General features: G+C 42.3%; 1 pseudogene; it reads right to left on the bottom strand.

The window, feature by feature from the left end:
- Positions 1-534: 534 nt before the first annotated feature.
- LOC123609919 lies at positions 535-16,421 on the bottom strand (annotated as a pseudogene).
- Positions 16,422-18,500: the final 2,079 nt, after the last annotated feature.

Below are 18,500 nucleotides of genomic sequence, written 5' to 3'. Positions count from 1 at the left end.
GCTCAGGCTCCATTCCACTATCATAGTTTCACTTACATTGTGAGTCGTGTATTGTAAAACAATCTCACACTTCTTTCTCAACCCCTCACTTCAGCCAATGGTGAGGTAAGTCCACTATGGTAAGAGCGGGAGAGGAAGTGGAATACCGAGACCCAATTCCACAGTCATTGCTGAGAGTTAAGTACTTCAGCTACCACCCCCTCTCCTCATGAAGTAGTCATTATCTGAGGATAAGAATGGGTTTCTTCTTTACTTTTAATTCAAAGCCACTAGTGTGCTACAATGTGAAACATATTTCAATGAAACATATTTACTGGGTGTTAGGCACATTACAGAAGACCGGTTAAGTGTCTCCACCTTCTTGGAGCTTGCTGTCTCAATAAATGCTCCTGATAAAGCATTTGGGGTCAGTGGGGAGAAGGGCTTAGACTTCCCTTCAGGACGCAGTGACAGCTATCAGTCGGTCATTAGTGATGGAGTGCAGCGCTGGGTTAGACATTAACCAACAGCTTAGGTTGTTCTAGAGAGATTGGTCTATTGTACTTTGAATGGAAACAAAAGAAACTCCATTTTGGCTAATGGGAACAGGGCTACTTTCCTGTAGCCCGGGTGGTGGCGGGCGGTGTGTAATGGATCTAAGTTTAGCCCGCTTTGAACTCGGGCGCTTTCCCCACTGCTTGGAGAACGCCCCTGAGGGTGTGGTGTGTGAGCCTCTTCTCCCAGGCCCCTGCGCCCCGGTAGCCGCTGCTCAGAGGGCACCTCCTCGGCGGGTGAGAGGTCCCTGACGGCCGCTAGAGGGAGCCAGCGCCCGACATAGCGGCGGCGGTGACCTGGGCCTCCTTCCCCTTCTGGCTTAGTAGTAGCTCAGGGGGGATTTAGAATGCCCTGGAAAACAAAGCAGTGAAATCAAAGACGGGTCGCCACATGAAATGCTGGACTCCAGTTAAATTTGAATTTCAGATAAACAATAAATGTAAATGATAAATTATTGTCTTAAATGGAGATTTAACTGAGTGTCCTGTACTTTTTCTTCGCTAAATCTGGCAACCGTAATTAAAGAACAAAGGGACCCTGGGAAGACTGAAAGTCCTTCTAAGGGATGGGGGCGGGGGGAGGGAGACAATTTTTCCTACTTACCTGTTACTTGAATCTAGAACAAAATTTTACATCCTTTGGACTGGAAAATGTTGCTTTCTTCACAGTTGCAGAAAAGCAGTGATGTGGCCCAGGGCCTCTGCTGGGAGAGGCATGAGGAGCTGCCCTCTACTCCAAACACCTCCTCCATTGTCTTCTCCAAGGGTGGATGCGCCATTGAAGTCCTTTCTAAGTTCAGGACTTTCTCCTAAAGATGTGTTTCTTTGAGAGAATGTCTTAGCTAAGGCCGCCATAACAAAATAGTACCCCCGGGGCGGGGGGGGGGGTGGTGCTCAAACCATAGTCAATTATTTCTCACAGTTCAGGAGGCTGGAAATCCAAGATCAGAGTGGCAGAATGGTTGGGTTCTTGGTGAGGACCTTCTCCCTGATTTGCAGAAGGCCACCCTACTGTATCCTAAAATGGTGGAAGGAAAGCTTTCTGCTCTCCATGTGCCCTTGTAAAGGCGTCAATCACATCATGTGATCTCCCTTCTCATGATCTTATCTAAACCTAATTAAACTTCCAAAGGCCTCACCTCCAAATACCATAGCAGTGGGGTTAGGGCTTCATCCTATGGATTTGGGGAGGTCATAAACATTCAGTTCATTGCAGAGAAGAGTATAAGCTCTGTCAATGAAAACTTCCTGAAGGATTGCTTGGCCACTTTTGGAAATTAGTACCAGACCAGAAAAGGAAATAGATCGAAAGTTCAGGTTGAAAGGTAATAGGCAAGGAAGGGCCCAAGACATCAAGACAAATATGAGGATCCCAGCAGAGGGGAGGGTTGGGCTGCAGTTGCTACATTTATAGTTCACTATTTTGTCCAGGGCTGGAGCCCTTTCAAAGGACACATTTAGAATCTGAAGAGGTCGTTCATACCAAATTAAAAAAATGGCTTCCAGTCGCCTTGAATGTATGACCATGATTGCTATTCATGGCAATAATAGTATTCTCAGACTGAATAAACTCAATCAATCACAAGGAGCATTTTTATTTCTCCTGATAGTTGGAACGGAGTTCTAGCGTCCTTTGTGTCCTAATAAAAGTGAAAGTAATCACAAGGGGCTGTGCTCACCATCAGCCCACACGTCTCTCTAAGCTTTTTGTCTTGCCTGCTTCTCCCATTCAGAGGTGACAAAGGTATGAGGAATACTGAGAAGGTTCTTATATGGCTCACAAAAGGAAGTATTCCTCTTTTGATTCCTTTTTCTCCAAGGTCGATATCAAGCAAAGAGCTCTTAATTGCTGACAGAGGCTGCCTTAGAATCCGAGAGGACACTAAAATTACTGACCTTGAAGACACAAGCATTCTCCTGCAGTCCTGGAGGTTTCAAAAAAAATTTTTTTTAAGCTGATGACATTGATATCAAATTAAATCAGCAGGGGGCACAATTTCTTCACCATGTGTTAGGCTTTGTTTTTTGATTAGAAAGAAAACCTGAAATGTTTCTTTGTACTGTTTTGAATCGGTGTTATCTGATATATCTGATAATTCAAATAGCAAAATGTCATGTACGTATTCATTTTCCACAGAAGGCAAACTGAGCCATCCAAAGGGGACTGACAAATGATCTGACAGTGCCCAGCTAATTCTATCATTTTGGCATTAGCAATTCTTATTTTTAAAAATAGACAATCAGAGGGTGGGCATGTTCAGCACTGTAAACACAAGCATTACAGCTGAACCTGTTGCCTGTAGTTAAAGTTTCTCCTTAGAAACTCCCAGCCTCATGGTAACCCCTGTTTTCTGGGCAACTAGAAAATTAGTAGGAAGATTTCATCAAGAATTGTAGCAGTTACTTTCAGGGGCTGTGTTTTGCAGATGTCTTGCTCATCTTGAAAAGGTTTGCACATTCCTAATACCTCAAAATCAGATGTATTATATTCTCTGACTTGGTAGAAAGGAATAGAAATCAATGCACTGGTCTCATAGTGTTCCCGTATGTGTGACGTGGAACGAGATGGCAGTACCCAGGTGTCAGCTCCTGCATTGGTACTTGGCTCTGACTCAGTGCCCTCTTGGATTAATCACTTTACTTCTCCTGGCATTCATTTTATCATCTTTGGAAAGAGAAACAGAGTATACCTATCACACGGGAATTTTTTTATTATATGAAATTAATTGTCAAATTGGTTTCCATACCACACCCAGTGCTCATCCCAAAAGATGCCCTCTTCAATACCCATCACCCACCCTCCCCTCCCTCCCATCCTCCATCAGCCATCAGTTTGTTCTCAGTTTTTAAGAGTCTGTTATGCTTTGGCTCTCTCCCACTCTAACCTCTTTTTTTTTTTTTCCTTCCCCTCCCCTATGGGTTTCTGTTAAGTTTCTCAGGATCCACATAAGAGTGAAAACATATGGTATCTGTCTTTCTCTGTATGGCTTATTTCACTTAGCATCACACTCTCCAGTTCCATCCACGTTGCTACAAAGGGCCATATTTCATTCTTTCTCATTGCTACGTAGTACTCCATTGTCACACGGGAATATTAGGAAGATTCCGGAAATCTTATCGCAAAAGCATTACCCAGAGTTCTTCAACATTATTATTATTAAATACAGTATTAATAACAGCCAAAACTTACACAAAACTTACTCTGTTTTAGGCTTTGTTTCTTTGCACTTATCAACTCCTCAAAATCTTCTTCAGAGAGGTTAAGAAGCTTACCCAAATTCACTGATGTAGTAAGAGGTGAGGCAGAGATAAAAAGACATAGAATCTGGCTCCAAAACCTGTGTGCAAAATGTAAGATTTTAAAATTATGACTTAATTTTTGGAATAAGTAATAATTCACAGGTTTTAAAAATGAGAATGGCATGCGATGAGAAGTTCTGCTTCCACTCTACCCGCCCTGTTCTCTGATCTCCTCCCTCCCCTCGAAGTATACACCTTCAGTACTTTATGCAATTATAAACAAAAATAAAACAGGGTGCCTAAGTGGCTCACTCGGTTGAGTGTCTGACTCTTGATTTCAACTCTGGTCATGATCTCACAGCTTGTAGGATCGAGCCCCACGTTGGGCTCTGTGCTGATAGTGCAGAACTGAACTTGCTTGGGATTCTCTCTCTCTCTCTCTCTCTCTCTCTCATTTTCTGTGCCCCTCCCCCATTCATGTGCACACGCACTCTCTCTTTCCGTCTCAAAAGTAAACATTTAAAAAAATAAATTTACCCTCCCTTTTATGACACCACAGGCATCCCAGTGTGTTCACTATTGTGAATTTTGCCTTTCCACTCAACCATCTGTCCTGGATGCCTTCCTCTAGCACAGCAGAGAAGGGAACCTCACTCTTTCCCAGCTGTATGGATTCTGTTGTGAGACATTCCATGGTTGACGTCACCAATCCTCCATTTATGGAAACGGGCTGCTTCTCTTCTTATGCTCTTACAGTCAATACCACAACATAGCACTTGTGCATATGCCACCTTGTAGCTGTGCAGGCACTTCTGTAGGATCAGTTTCCAGAAGTATGAGATCTGGGCTAGAGTGGGGAAACATTTCTAATGTTGCATAGTTACCACCACATGGCCCTTCTAGGGACCGTGCCATTTGCATTCTATCGGAAATGCCTATTTCCCTACAGCTTTACTAACAGAGAGGGTATTGTTGAACTTCTGAATGTTTGCCAGTATGATGGGTGAGGATGGCATCCCAGTATAGTTTTCATTAGCATTTAAGAAGTTATGAATAAGATTGAACATCTTTACATTGGTTTAAGGCTTCCTTTATTATTTGTTTTAAAATGTATTTATTTTGAGAGAGCGAGAGAGGGTGCACGTGCAGGTACTCATGTTGGGAGCAGGGGAGGGGCAGAGAGAGAAGAAGAGAGAGAATCCCATGCAGGGATTCTCCTTGTGGGCCCCATCGCACGACATGAACAGTGACATCATGACCTGAGCCCCAATCAAGAGTTGGATGCTCGACCGACTGGGCCCCCAAGCTCCCCTAAGGTTTCCTTTATACTTCTTTTTACGTGATCTGTCTGTCCATGTCCTTGCCTGGTTATGTTTTGTCTTGTTGATCTTTTTCATCTCAATTTTTTTAGGAGTTTTTAATGTTAGAAAAATAAACCATTTTTACATGATAGGAGTTGCAAATATTTTTCTTGGTTTGCATTTGCTTTTTACTTTGCTAATCTCTTTTTGGAGACCATGAATGCATTTTTAATTTCTTGAGAGTTTCAATGAAGATATGGGGCTTCAATGTCGTAGGTTGTTAATTATTCAAGTTTGTAATTTTATTCAGTAAACATATGTTGAGAACTTACTACTGTGCTTCCCAATTTGTCCGAAGTGTTTGGAAGAAAACTACTCCCCTGGATAAGTTCCTAACCTAGTTGGTGAGTCAGGGCTAAGTAAATAATTCCAGGGTGTCAGTGGTAAGAGTTAAATCAGAAATATGAAAAAGGGCTGTAAGACTACAGATGGTTTGACTAGCTTTGAGAATTCTATGAAAGATTTTGTAAAGAAAGTTATTGGTAAGCAGGGTCTTGAGGGATCTGTAGGGGTTTGACAGGTGAAAGAGAATGCAAGGCTTATATACCTGTACCCTAGCTCCTGAGGGGGTAGGTCCAATGTTAGCATTTGGAAAACTCTTTCCCCTCCAGACCAGATGGGTTGCCTTTCCTTGTACCAATTTGCCAAAATACAAGTAATAATCCCAACTATTTCTTAAGAGAGGATATAGCACTCTTACTTGAAGGAAACTTATTATGTTTGATTTTCTGCAAAGTTAAGTTTGTGGTGGCTTCAGACTCTAGATGTCCACCTAATGTCATTCTCTTCTAAGCATTTGATGTTAAGTCTGGTATTTCACCTCTAGAATAAAGAAAAGAGGAGGATTTCAGAAACTGGTGTATCTTAAGTTCTTGATTGTGACAACTCTAATAGTTTTTTCTTTTAGGTTAGTCTTACGATTTCTGCAGAACTGGAAGTTGTTTTCGTAACACCCCCAATCATCTCTTCATTTGCCAGTTCAAGTATGAGATACAATTGACATGCAAGCAAGGGAAGAATGGGGTCAGCTACTGACTGGTCTTTGGGAGCTGGGAAGCTAGGACTCGCTACATTAGTTCAAGTGGCAGGCACAATTGTTGTCCACCCAAACTATCCTCCCTTTGTGTCTCCCCAGTCGAACTCCTGTCCAGTGCAGAGAGGCAGGGAGACAGCTCAGGAGTGTATTGTGACTAATCTGGTCTAGTCTGGACCAATCATACCAATCTAGTTCTTTTCTTTCAAAACTGGATATCTGGTCTCCCTTAAGCCCAGGGTGGTGTGACCCTGTTAGGGTCAATAATACACAGAGGAAAGGGGGGGGCAGGTTTTGAGAAAGCTTTGCTTTCCTGAAAAAATAAAACCAGGCAGATAGTCGATCTGCTTTCACTGCTTCAACCTGCCTTGAAATCAGATGTGATGCCTAGAACCACAGCAGCCATCCTTTGGCCAAGAAGCCTGAAGAATTTTTGCACAGACATGTTGCTGACTTAACGTGGCAGTTGCCTATGTCCAGTGGAGGAAAATAAGCTTTTCTTTTCTTTTCTTTTCTTTTCTTTTCTTTTCTTTTCTTTTCTCTTCTTTTCTTTTCTTTCTTTTGAAAGAGAGAGAAAGACAGTGAGAATAGGAGGGGCAGAGAGAGAGAGGGAGAGAAAGAGAATCCCAAGCAGGCTCTGCACTCAGTGAAGACCCGAACTCAGGGCTTGAACTCAACAAACTGTGAGATCACGACCAGAGACGAAATCAAGAGTCAGATGCTCAAGTGACTGAGCCACCCAGGCGCCCTGAACATTCTCCTTTTCTTCATCTATTGTTGGTCAGGCTTTCCTTGAAGCAAACAGTCACTAAGGGGCAGCGTGGCCACTTACAACACTACCAGGTTGGCTTGCCACACTTCTACAGATTCAGCCGAGAAGGAGACCACAGACCCAGTCTATTGAACAAAGAGCATAAACAAGAGCAGCGTGGCGTCAGCCACCTGCACCCCCTGTCCCACGGGCCCACACCAAACCAGAAAGGCCAAGCGATGCGCAGCACAGGCAGTGGGTGCTGTTGCAGTCCACAATCACCCCACCAGAAAGAGTTGCTGTGGCTTCCTGGGAATATTTATTTCCTCTCACAAATTGGATTCTGGGGATGACATAATTCTCACCCACTTCAAATATGTGATACATGTCTCTCTCTGCTTCTTTTTAAGGTGTTAATGGTTTTTCACTGTGTGGCTGTTTCTATGCTCATATTTATACTCCATATTTGCTTTTTTTAATAGTTGTTATTAAACATCACATCTGTGGGACCCTAGGAAAATAGTATAGGCATAGTCTAAAACAGATCAAGCAAAGTTTGCCTTTACTTTGGCCTCTACGTTTCAACTTTCAGGGTTCTCATGATGCTTACCAGTATCTAGATTTTATGTGTATCATTGGTAATAAAATTGCAGAACTAAAGTGCCCAACCTCTCCTCGGTCCTACAGTGCTTTCTGCAATTAGGAGGATCTTAAAACACACTGTAAGGGCAAGTGTGATGGAAGGACTTTTCTGGAAATGGGGTTAGCACGTCTGTGGAAGCTAGCATCCCCATGTAAACTTATCTCTTCGCTGTTAAATGCCATAAATTTTCATTAGGTGATCAACAGAAATGGCATGATTGCTCAGGAGCTCAACCCTGGTATTTAAATTTCTTCTCCTCAACTTTAATGAGGGCATATATCAGAGCAGTAGAGTGGGGTGACATTTACAACACTGCCACTCCATTCTGTGATTAGACACACATCATTCAGAGGTTGGGCTTCAGACTAGTGGTAATTCCAACGTGTTCTAAACAGCAGTCGTGGTAATCACAAAACTTACAATGAGAAATAACAAATAATATCTTGTTTTTCAACCTGCACTTCGATTAGCAGTAGCATCACATAGCTGGAAGCGTGGCAGGGGATTCTGCTATATGTCGCTCCCTGAACACAGGAGTGGGAGGGAAAGGAGGGCCTTCTGGCAGATGAAGAAATAGAGAAGAAATGCAGGAGTTGGGAGGACACCACAGGAAAAGATAAAAACCACAGAACATAAGTATATTAATCAGGGTTCTCCTCAAAGCATTAAATAAGGTCTTGTTAAAAGATCAATCTGTGACCTTCATTTGTAGGTTTTGGTAAATTCATAAAGCTTGAGCCCCACTCAGCCTTTAGGTCAAGATATATCCATGTGTCTTGATCCAAATTCCAGAAACAGGAGAAAATTCAGAATCTCAAGTGGGCTGTATGTTTTACCATGTAGCTATCAATGTTTCTTAGAACTCTAAGAAAACTGATCTATCCAAAGAAATTTTGTGATAACTGAGTTCTTTTTTTTAAGTTTTTTTAAATCTTTATTTATTTTTGAGAGGGAGAGAGACAGAGTGCAAATGGGGGAGGAACAGAGACAGAGGGAGACACAAAATCCAAAGCAGGTTCCAGGCTCTGAGCTGTTAGCACAGAGCCAGACGTGGAGCTTGAACTCATGAACCATGAGTTCATGACCTGAGATGAAGTCAGACGCTTAACCGGCTGAGCCATCCAGGTGCCACTGTGATAACTGAGTTCTAACACTGTTTCATTCTATTGCTGGACATTTAGATCTAGACAAATTTCATCATAGTTGAGACAAAATTCTTTAAATTTGACAAATATTTCAACTGGTGATCCGTCAGGCAAAAGCCATGGCCAATCTTTGGACTGCCAGACAGGACCCTGTATGACAAATGGTACAACCTAGTGCCCCCAACTCTTGAGGCATGTGCTTAAGGGGCCGGCTGCTTAAGGGTTCACTTAAGTGAACTGCTACTCTGTAAGGAACTCAGCCCTCTGGCTGCATCTGCTCTTTTCTACTCGGAATCATAGTTTCATTTTCTCATTGGCAGCCTTGTTTTCCTTTTCACCTGATGTGACAAATTCAGAGACTGTAGAAGGTCTTTTGCATTAAGCATGGTGTTTAAAGAGGTAGTAGGTGCTTAATTTATGATCACGGGTGCTAAAGATTCTTTTGTCTCGTTTGGTGGAAGCCTGATTTGAGAAACCGGTCTCAGAACTGGCTGTGTTCAGGAGTCTGGGTCTTATGGGCAGATGCGTCATCCTCTGTTACAGATTTCAGTGGCCTTCCCTGGTAGGTACCATAACATCATTTTGGAAGACTTCCGTTTCTTCTTTTCCTTTGAACGTCTCCTGGTCATATCTGTTATAGGCAGCTGGGACAGGCTATTTGGTATACAACATGGGATCTACAGATACTATATTTGGGATCAGGTATATTTCATTCTTCTCTAGCCTTTACAGATTGAAGAATTGCAAAAGTATTCTTGGAAACAGTTTACTGTATTTCTGATCCTACCCCCAATTCTGCTGATGATATATCTTGGGCCATAGTTACCTCAACATCCCCCCAGAGCCTCTGTTTCGGGGCAGTCGTATCATCATCTACATCAATCTCGATTGCAGATCTTTTCTTAGCCTTAACTTTGCAGCAATTTTTTTTCCCACTGACACAGCTTCAGACAAAGACTGATCTGTTCAGCTTGTACAATCCCTCCTTTTGGCCCCTCCAAACCAGCAGCCAATCTCTCTTTATCAAGGTCCACACATTCTTCATCTTCAGTTCATGGTTTCTTTGCTCCTCCTACAACATCCCCTCATTTTAACTTGAGCACATCCCTGAGGACCTATTTCTAGGGGTGCCCTTCTGTCCATCCTTGCTGAAGTTAATGTTTCACCGTGAGTTATCCGAGAACATCTCCTCAGTCAGGGCCTCTAACCACAGCAATGGTTTCAGTAGCTGCAGTAGGGCATCAACAGTAGGATGCGAAAAGCACACATTGTTCAGTACGAATAAGGTAGAATCCAGCGTGCAATGTTCTCTGGTTTGCCTTCCTTTCCGGTCTCCCAGACTACGTAACTGATCTTGATGTTCTGGGGGTTACTAGAATGCCTGACAGTCACTTTGTCTTCCTTCACAACAATCTCCTTTTCTGGGTGCTGTGCTGTTGTACGATGGTGGGTACAAGTGTCCCCCACCTCTCTGCCATCTCTGATAGCAAATGTGGCTTCGGCCCCTCAAATCTCTGAGGGCCCCACACTATAAGGCCTCATAAGGGCATATGAGATCATCTTAACCGGGCCTTTCCACCCTTAATGTCTTTTTTTGGTAATAGCTGGGTCCAGCGTGCACATCTACAATACACATCCCCATCAAGAGGGATTTTCTTACAGTTTCACATTTATGTTCAAAATTGGCCCCCTGTTTTTTTTTTTCTTTACTGATAGTACTACTCAGTTGGTGAGGCTTTTAACCAGTCATTCTGCATTTTTCTCTTTCATTTCCACTCCATATCTAACCCAACCAGAAATCCTGTCTCTGGAAGATTTCTGTAATAATCCCCTAACTGGTTTTCCTATTTCTAGTTTCAGCCTCCTCCTCCTCCTTGCACCCCACACCTCCATCTAGTCTCCAAACTGCACCCAGAGCATTCTTTTAAAAGGCACATTGGATCGTGTCACTGTCTTGCAATAACCCTCCAGTCACATCACTGGTGTTTAGAACCAACCCAGAATTTTCTCTGGAACCTCCAAGCCCTGCATGATTGTGTCCCTGGCTATCTCTCTGAACCTAGTTCACAGACCTGACCCCTGGCTCACTCTGCTTATCACACTGCTTCTTTGCTGGTTCTTATATGCCAACTGAGGACCTGCCTCAGGTCCTTTGTTCTTGCTGTTCCCTTAGCCTGGAACGCTTCCTCTAGGCAGCTGCTTCCTCAGTTTATCTGTTTTCCCGCTCAGAGTCACCTCTCCCCTTGAGAACCCTATCTGAAATATCACTCTCATCCCCTCACCCTCCTTTTTTTTTTCATTGTAGCATTTATGGTTATTCAGTATCATATTATGTATTTCTTATTGATTTGTTTATGGTACCTGCCTAACAAACAAAGACCCCTGAGCACAGGCAGTCTGCTTTGTGGTCTGCAGGGTCCCCCTCACTTAAAAGGATACATATTTGTTGAATGAATGCTAGATGGGGAAACTGGAACTTAAGACAAACTATCGTTATTTTCCTGTTTTTCCAGGACAATTTTCCCAAGGGTAATGACAATCCACTGTGCAAGTAATGTGGGCATACATGATCAGAAATGGACCGTAATTTGAACTCAAGTCCTGTTGTATCCCTTTGTGGCTCCCTGTTGATGGCTGCAATAAAATTTTATAATGGTCTGCCCAAAGAATCTTAAAATTAAATTCTAAATGATTTCCTCCTAGTGTTTCTGCCCTGACCACACAGAGGGTCTGCAGGAGACGATGTACTAGAATAGCGTGTGCCCAAGCCGGAATTGGTACAGCAGCATCAATATTGTATTTGCTAACTCATGTTGCTAATGAGGACAGTTTTGGGGAGTTTCAATGACAGGCTCCTCATTTACTTCCTGAGCTGCATGTATAATGCTATCAGCCCCTGAAACAAGGTTGGTAACATCAGTGCATAAATCACTCTTCAAGTGAGCAAAGTAAATATGCTATGACTTCCGTTTACCCCATGTAACAGCAAATGAAGGAGAACATTTATTATTTACTTACTCTGGTTACATCAGCTTTTGAAATGGTTCTAGTTGAACTATAAAACTCTACCAAATGTCTTGACTGACCTACCTAGTGGAGTGGGGAAACTTATAGTGGCAGCCAGAAAACTTAGATTTGTCTCCATCACATGTGTAAGCTTGTGGGAGCAGTTTACATTCCTTCTGTTCCTTATAATAGTAGAGGATAGTACAGTTGAAATTTTCCAGAAAGCCCAGCATTTTCAGAAAACAACAACTATAATAGGATTCCCCTTTATTGAAAAAAGAAATAAGACAATTTAAAATATATAGAGAAAAAATGTTTGTGGGGGCACCTGGGTGGCTCAGTCGGTTGAGTGACCAGCTCTGGCTCAGGTCACGATCTCACAGTTTGTGAGTTCAAGCCCTACATCAGTCTCTCGCTGCTGTCAGCACAGAGCCTGCTTCTGATCCTCTGTCCCTGCCCTCTCTCTGCCCCTCCTTCACTCATGCTCTCTCTCTTCAAAGACAAGTAAAAACATGAAAAAAAAACCCCACATATTTGTGGAACAAGAATTGACTGTCTACAAATAAATGTATAGAATAAGGAGTTTCTCTAAAGTTCTGTTTCTATGCTTTTTGTAAGTTTTCTGCATTTCTTCAGGCATATGCCACACATATTTACTGAGCGCCTACTATGATCTGCGTACCTTGTTAAACGGAGCTAGGGATGTGCACTGTAGAGGACAGGCACGCATGTAAACATGTATTGTTTTTATAATTAAGTTAAAAGAATATATTCTCTCTGATCAAAATAATCTCTGTTTTCATAAAAGTTTGAGGCAAAAAATGGAAGAAAGAATTGTCAAAATTTCAAGGAAAATCTTATTGTTTATTCATTTTTTTTATTTTTTTCAATATATGAAATTTATTGTCAAATTGGTTTCCATACAACACCCAGTGCTCATCCCAACAGGTGCCCTCCTCAATACCCATCACCCACCCTCCCCTCCCTCCCACCCCCCATCAACCCTCAGTTTGTTCTCAGTTTTTAAGAGTCTCTTAGGCTTTGGCTCTCTCCCACTCTAACCTCTTTTTTTTTTTTCTCAAGGAAAATCTTATAAGCCAACAACTCAGATGACTAGATTGGTCGGGTTGCATCTACAGGGCTGTTGTAGAATTGGATTGCACGAGTTCAGAAATGTTTGCAGCTTTGGAAACTGGTCTCTGATGCTCCTAGTAGTATTTATTTTAGCTGTTTGTTTGTTTGTTTGTTTAAAACCTCTTTCAAAGGGTTATATGAACTTAATAACCTCTGTGTTGCTAAGGACCAGATAGGGGTCTAGCACACCACGGGTGTGGTGAGGCCAGAGCCCTCATGCCTTCTGGAGGAAATTCTCATTGTATATCTCTGGAAAGCAACTTGGAAAAATGCATTCTTCATCTCACATGTGGAAAAACTTTCTTAAGGTCTGGCCATACAAAAATTGAAGAAGACATTGATCTTGAAGTCTCCAGATTCTGTTTCTTAAAGATAATCTCCTCACACTTTCCTAGTGTTTAATATTCTCTGTCCACAGACAAATCTCCTAGGAAATCATTTTGAAACTGTGACTCACACCAAAGTTCAGGTGATTTAGGTATGTTTCTCCTTTCCCTAAGGCATTTGCCCTATCATGGCTCAACTCTTAATTTTTTTTTTTTCAACGTTTATTCATTTTTGGGACAGAGAGAGACAGAACATGAACGGGGGAGGGGCAGAGAGAGAGGGAGACACAGAATCGGAAACAGGCTCCAGGCCCTGAGCCATCAGCCCAGAGCCCGACGCGGGGCTCGAACTCACGGACCGCGAGATCGTGACCTGGCTGAAGTCGGACGCTTAACCGACTGCGCCACCCAGGCGCCCCATGGCTCAACTCTTTAAACAAGGGGAATCACTCCTGAACTTCTTACTTTATCATGTTATTTGGAGATGAAGAATACCTTTCAATTCTGACATTCTTTGCTTCTAAATGCACAGCTTAGTATTTGTGTGGATATTATGGGGCAGAAGGGAGGAAAAGCAGGGGGTGAAATTTTTTTGTGTGGAAGACCCTATTATCAGTTAGGGTGATTTTCCTTACAAGTAACAAAACACCTAACAGCATTTTATCCAATAAAGTCATTTAATTACCCATGTAACAAGAAGTCCAGAGATATGAGTTTCTGGAGTGGGTCAGCAGCTCAACATGGCTAAGCCACTGAGTCAGTGTCTCTGATGGACTTGTTTTCCCATCATACCTTCCCAAAGGTCTGCAGCAGCTCCAAGCATCTTATCTTCACCTAAGTGTTCAAAGACAGAAGGGTTGTCCTCATGGGCCTTTCCCCCTTTGTCTGATGGGAGACTGTCTCAAAGCTCCCCAGCAGACTCCTCTTATAGCACATTGGCCGGAACTGGGTCATTTCCACCACCTGTAGTAGCAAGGAGTTGACAGACCAATCACAAGTTTTCCCCAGGGCTAGGCATATTGAGAACTGGAACAAATTGAGATTTTGTTAGCAAGGAAGCAAAGGAAAGTGTTGCTGGAAGGCAGTCAATAGTGTCTGCCGCAACCTTGGGACCACATCACCAAGGAGCTACTCTGAGCAGATCTGTGACCATGCTTGAAAATGGCTGAGTCAGAAGCCCGGGCTTTCTCTAGTCCCTTCCACCTCATAGTTCCTTCCTTGCAAATGTTCAGGTTAAGAGGGGAAGAGTGTGTGATGGAAACAGATGGTGATGTTCTAAATTAAAAGAGAAATGGGATGTTGTAGTGCTGTGTTCAACTTGCCTATTCTCAAAATTTTTTGTCATACAATTTTATTCTTTAACTTGAATTTATTCTGCTGAACATCTTCTGCAAACTTGCTATAAAAACAATAGATTTTTTTTTTTTTTTTTTTTTTTTTTTTTTTGGTCAGGCTGCTCTTTCACTGAAACAGTCCAGAGATGATTGTATTCACTTTTATTTTTTAAATCTCCACTTATCAAATACTAGTGTGCAAAAAACAACAACAACAACAACAAACAGATGGTATGATTTGAAGCTTCTTTTGTTGTATGCAGGCTAATGTTTTAAACATCATGTCAAAATTTGACTTGTAATTTAATTTTTTTTTTCAACGTTTATTTATTTATTTTTTGGGACAGAGAGAGACAGAGCATGAACGGGGGAGGGGCAGAGAGAGAGGGAGACACAGAATCGGAAACAGGCTCCAGGCTCTGAGCCATCAGCCCAGAGACTGACGCGGGGCTCGAACTCAGGACCGCGAGATCGTGACCTGGCTGAAGTCGGACGCTTAACCGACTGCGCCACCCAGGCGCCCCGTGACTTGTAATTTTAAAATTGCTATTTTCCCAGGCTGAGCTTGGAATATCTTCAAATTGCTCCAACAGTGTCTCATGAAGGGAAAGCAAGATTTTTGCATGTGGGCAAATTCAAGAAAAGGACAAATGTTTAAAGGACACATTTTTTCAAATGAAAATTAAAATAGTTTTATTGAGGGGTACCTGGGGGCTCAGTCAGTTAAGTGTCTGACTCTTGATTTCAGGTCAGGTCATGATCTCACAGTCCTGAGATCAAGCCCCCCTGTTGGGCTCTGCTTTGGGCTCTGGCAGTGGGAGTGGAGCCCGCTTGGGATTCTCTCTCTCCCTGTCTCTCTCTGCCCCTTCCTCGCTGGCTCCCTCTCTCCCTCTCTAAATAAATAAATAAACAAACATTAAAAAAATAGTTTTATTGATTCTAATGTAGCAAAAACTTTCTATTTTTAGAACATATAGTACCTATTGCATCTAAAATGAATGTTAGTTTTCAAAATCTCACTTCTTTTTTAGTTATTAAAATACTGGTATCTTAACATCTTTGAAAAGAAGCAAACAGATTCATCTTTCTAAGCATTCATCTTTTATAGTTGGGTAGAGTTTAGAGTTTATAAAATTTGTTCATACACACTATTTCATGTTATCTTTCAATTAACCTGCAAACAAATATTATTTTTCCCATTTATATACGAGGAGATTGGGGGTCAAAAAAATACCTTACCTAAGGTCAAAGAATGTTAGCTATGGAGTTAGGGTTAAAATGAGGTGTTCTATCCATTGCAACTCTTACTAGTGCCTATCCTATGTCAAGAACCATTCTGACACTGGAAATAATAAAAGAATAACAATCATATCTAACACTTATCGAGTGCCAGGCACTATCCCAAATACTTACATGTGTTGTTACCTTTAATCTTGTCAACAAATCTATGAAATAGAAACTATTAAAATTCCCTTTTTACAGATGTAGAAACAGAGGTCTCAAGACTTACATAAGGTCATCCAGATAGAAATAGGGAATTGTCACTTCTTAATCATTTAACAAGCACACACCTCTCTGTGTCTAGGTTGTAGTTACCTCCTCCATGGCTGGTCAGAGACTGATCTCTGCAAGACGGAGTCACCTTTGGAAGCATCAGCTGCCATGATATATGGCTGCTCTTTGCAGTACTGTTGCATTTTTTTCATGACCCTTAAGCTGCCATGATGCAAACCCAGCTCAAAGAAGTTAAGCAAAAGGGTTGTCTATTGACTCATAGAATCCAAGGGAAGGCTGAACAACCAAACCACCCACCCATGATAAGGGCAGGATGCTGCTGGTTGCAGGCGTTTGTGGAAACAGTAACTTCAGGGCTGGTTGAATGCTTGCCCTCTTTTTCTCTTATTTCTTTGTGCATGTTGGCATCATTCTTTCTTACTACCAATAGCTTTTTTTCAAATGGTAGAAATCCCAGTCACTGATACCTCATGAAATTCATCTTTTGACTTTCACCAACAGAGTCTGACTCTATTCGGTCTAGTTGGAAAAAACTCCACAGAAGGGCTCTGATTGGTCTGGCATATATAAGAAGCCACATGTGGCCCATTCATATCACATATGAACCTGTAAGAGTTGACACGTGCAGCTGGGCAGTGTGTGTGCTTTACAAAGGTGCCTACCCAAGGGGCATGTAGGGATTGAAACGAAGCCCATTCTCTGCTCACCAAGACAGTAGCCTGGGATAGGCATCTTCCTAGAAGAAAAAATGCCTTTTGCTTCCTTCAGACAATGGGTTTTGCCAAGCTGGGTACCCACTGGGCTCAGCACTTTTATAAATGGAGGTATAATTGACATATAACATTATACTAGTTTCAGATGTTGTAATGATATGATATTTGTAATACTGTGAAGTGATCACCCCAATAATTCTGTCACTATACATAGTTATGACAATAATTCTTTCTTGTGATAAGAACTTTTAAGATCTACTCTCTTAGCAACTTTCAACGTTTATTTATTTTTGGGACAGAGAGAGACAGAGCATGAACGGGGAAGGGTCAGAGAGAGAGGGAGACACAGAATCGGAAACAGGCTCCAGGCTCTGAGCCGTCAGCCCAGAGCCCGACGCGGGGCTCGAACTCACGGACCGCGAGATCGTGACCTGGCTGAAGTCGGACGCTTAACCGACTGTGCCACCCAGGCGCCCCTCTTAGCAACTTTCAAATATGCAATACAGTATTATTAACTATAGTCACCATGCTGTATATTATATCCTCATCACTTATTTACTTATTTATTTATTTATTTATTTATTTATTATTTTTTTATCTTAGAGAGCACACAAGTGGGGGAGAGGGGCAGAAGGAGAGAGAAAGAGAAAGAGAGAGAGAGAGAGAGAGAGGGAGAGATGGGGAGAGAATCTTAAGCAGGCTCCATACTCAGTGCAGAGCCCAACATGGGGCTTGACCCCACCACCCTGGAATCACGACCTGGGTCCACATCAAGAGTCAGATGCTCTGGGGCGCCTGGGTGGCGCAGTCGGTTAAGCGTCTGACTTCAGCCAGGTCACGATCTTGCGGTCCGTGAGTTCGAGCCCCGCGTCAGGCTCTGGGCTGATGGCTCAGAGCCTGGAGCCTGTTTCCGATTCTGTGTTTCCCTCTCTCCCTGCCCCTCCCCCGTTCATGCTCTGTCTCTCTCTGTCCCAAAAATAAATAAACGTTGAAAAAAAAATTAAAAAAAAAAACTTAAAAAAAAAAAGAGTCAGATGCTCAACCGGATGAGACACCCAGGTGCTCCACAACTTATTTATTTTATAATTAGAAATTTGTGCCTTTGACACCCTTCACTCATTTCACCTCCCAACCCTCCATTTCTGGCAATCGCCAATCTGTTCTTTGTATCTATGAATGAACACCCACACACACAACTTTTTTTCCACATGGAGGCACTGATTAGGTTTGCGGTTACCCTGTGTAAAATATGACAGCTTCCGAGGAATGTAGATGGAGGAAGAAAAGGGAAGTGCTAATTTCAGAGAAAGAGGAGATGAGCAACAGAACACTGAAAGGGAATTTGAGCCATTTGCAGCGCTCAAAGGTTTCTTGCTTAGTAACACACAGTGAGTGGATTCCCTGTAGAAAACTGTTTCTACTTCACGTAAATTAAAAAAAAAAAAAAAAAAAAAAAAAAAAAAACAGTTCCACAATCAAGGCATGAAAAAATGATAAATAGAGGCTGTGAGGTGAACAAAACCCACTGCCATTTCAAGGTTTAATAGCACGTTGGGAAGCAGCTTGCTCCTCCCGGGCATTACACATCCTCTCTTTGAGGATGCAGAAGCTCTCTCACGGTGGATTCGACTAAACGATTTCATGGTTTTTATTGAAAAGACAGTCTGACATTTAATCGAGACGCCTGATGGTCTGATCGTCTAGGAGCGAAGCACTACTGAAAGCAGCTTTGGTTACATGGAAGTGATATTTTTAGCACCAGGTTT

The sequence above is a fragment of the Leopardus geoffroyi genome, chromosome B2 (assembly GCF_018350155.1).
Source record: "Leopardus geoffroyi isolate Oge1 chromosome B2, O.geoffroyi_Oge1_pat1.0, whole genome shotgun sequence".
Taxonomy (NCBI): Eukaryota; Metazoa; Chordata; class Mammalia; order Carnivora; family Felidae; genus Leopardus; species Leopardus geoffroyi.
This window is presented reverse-complemented; position numbering and strand designations above follow the sequence as displayed.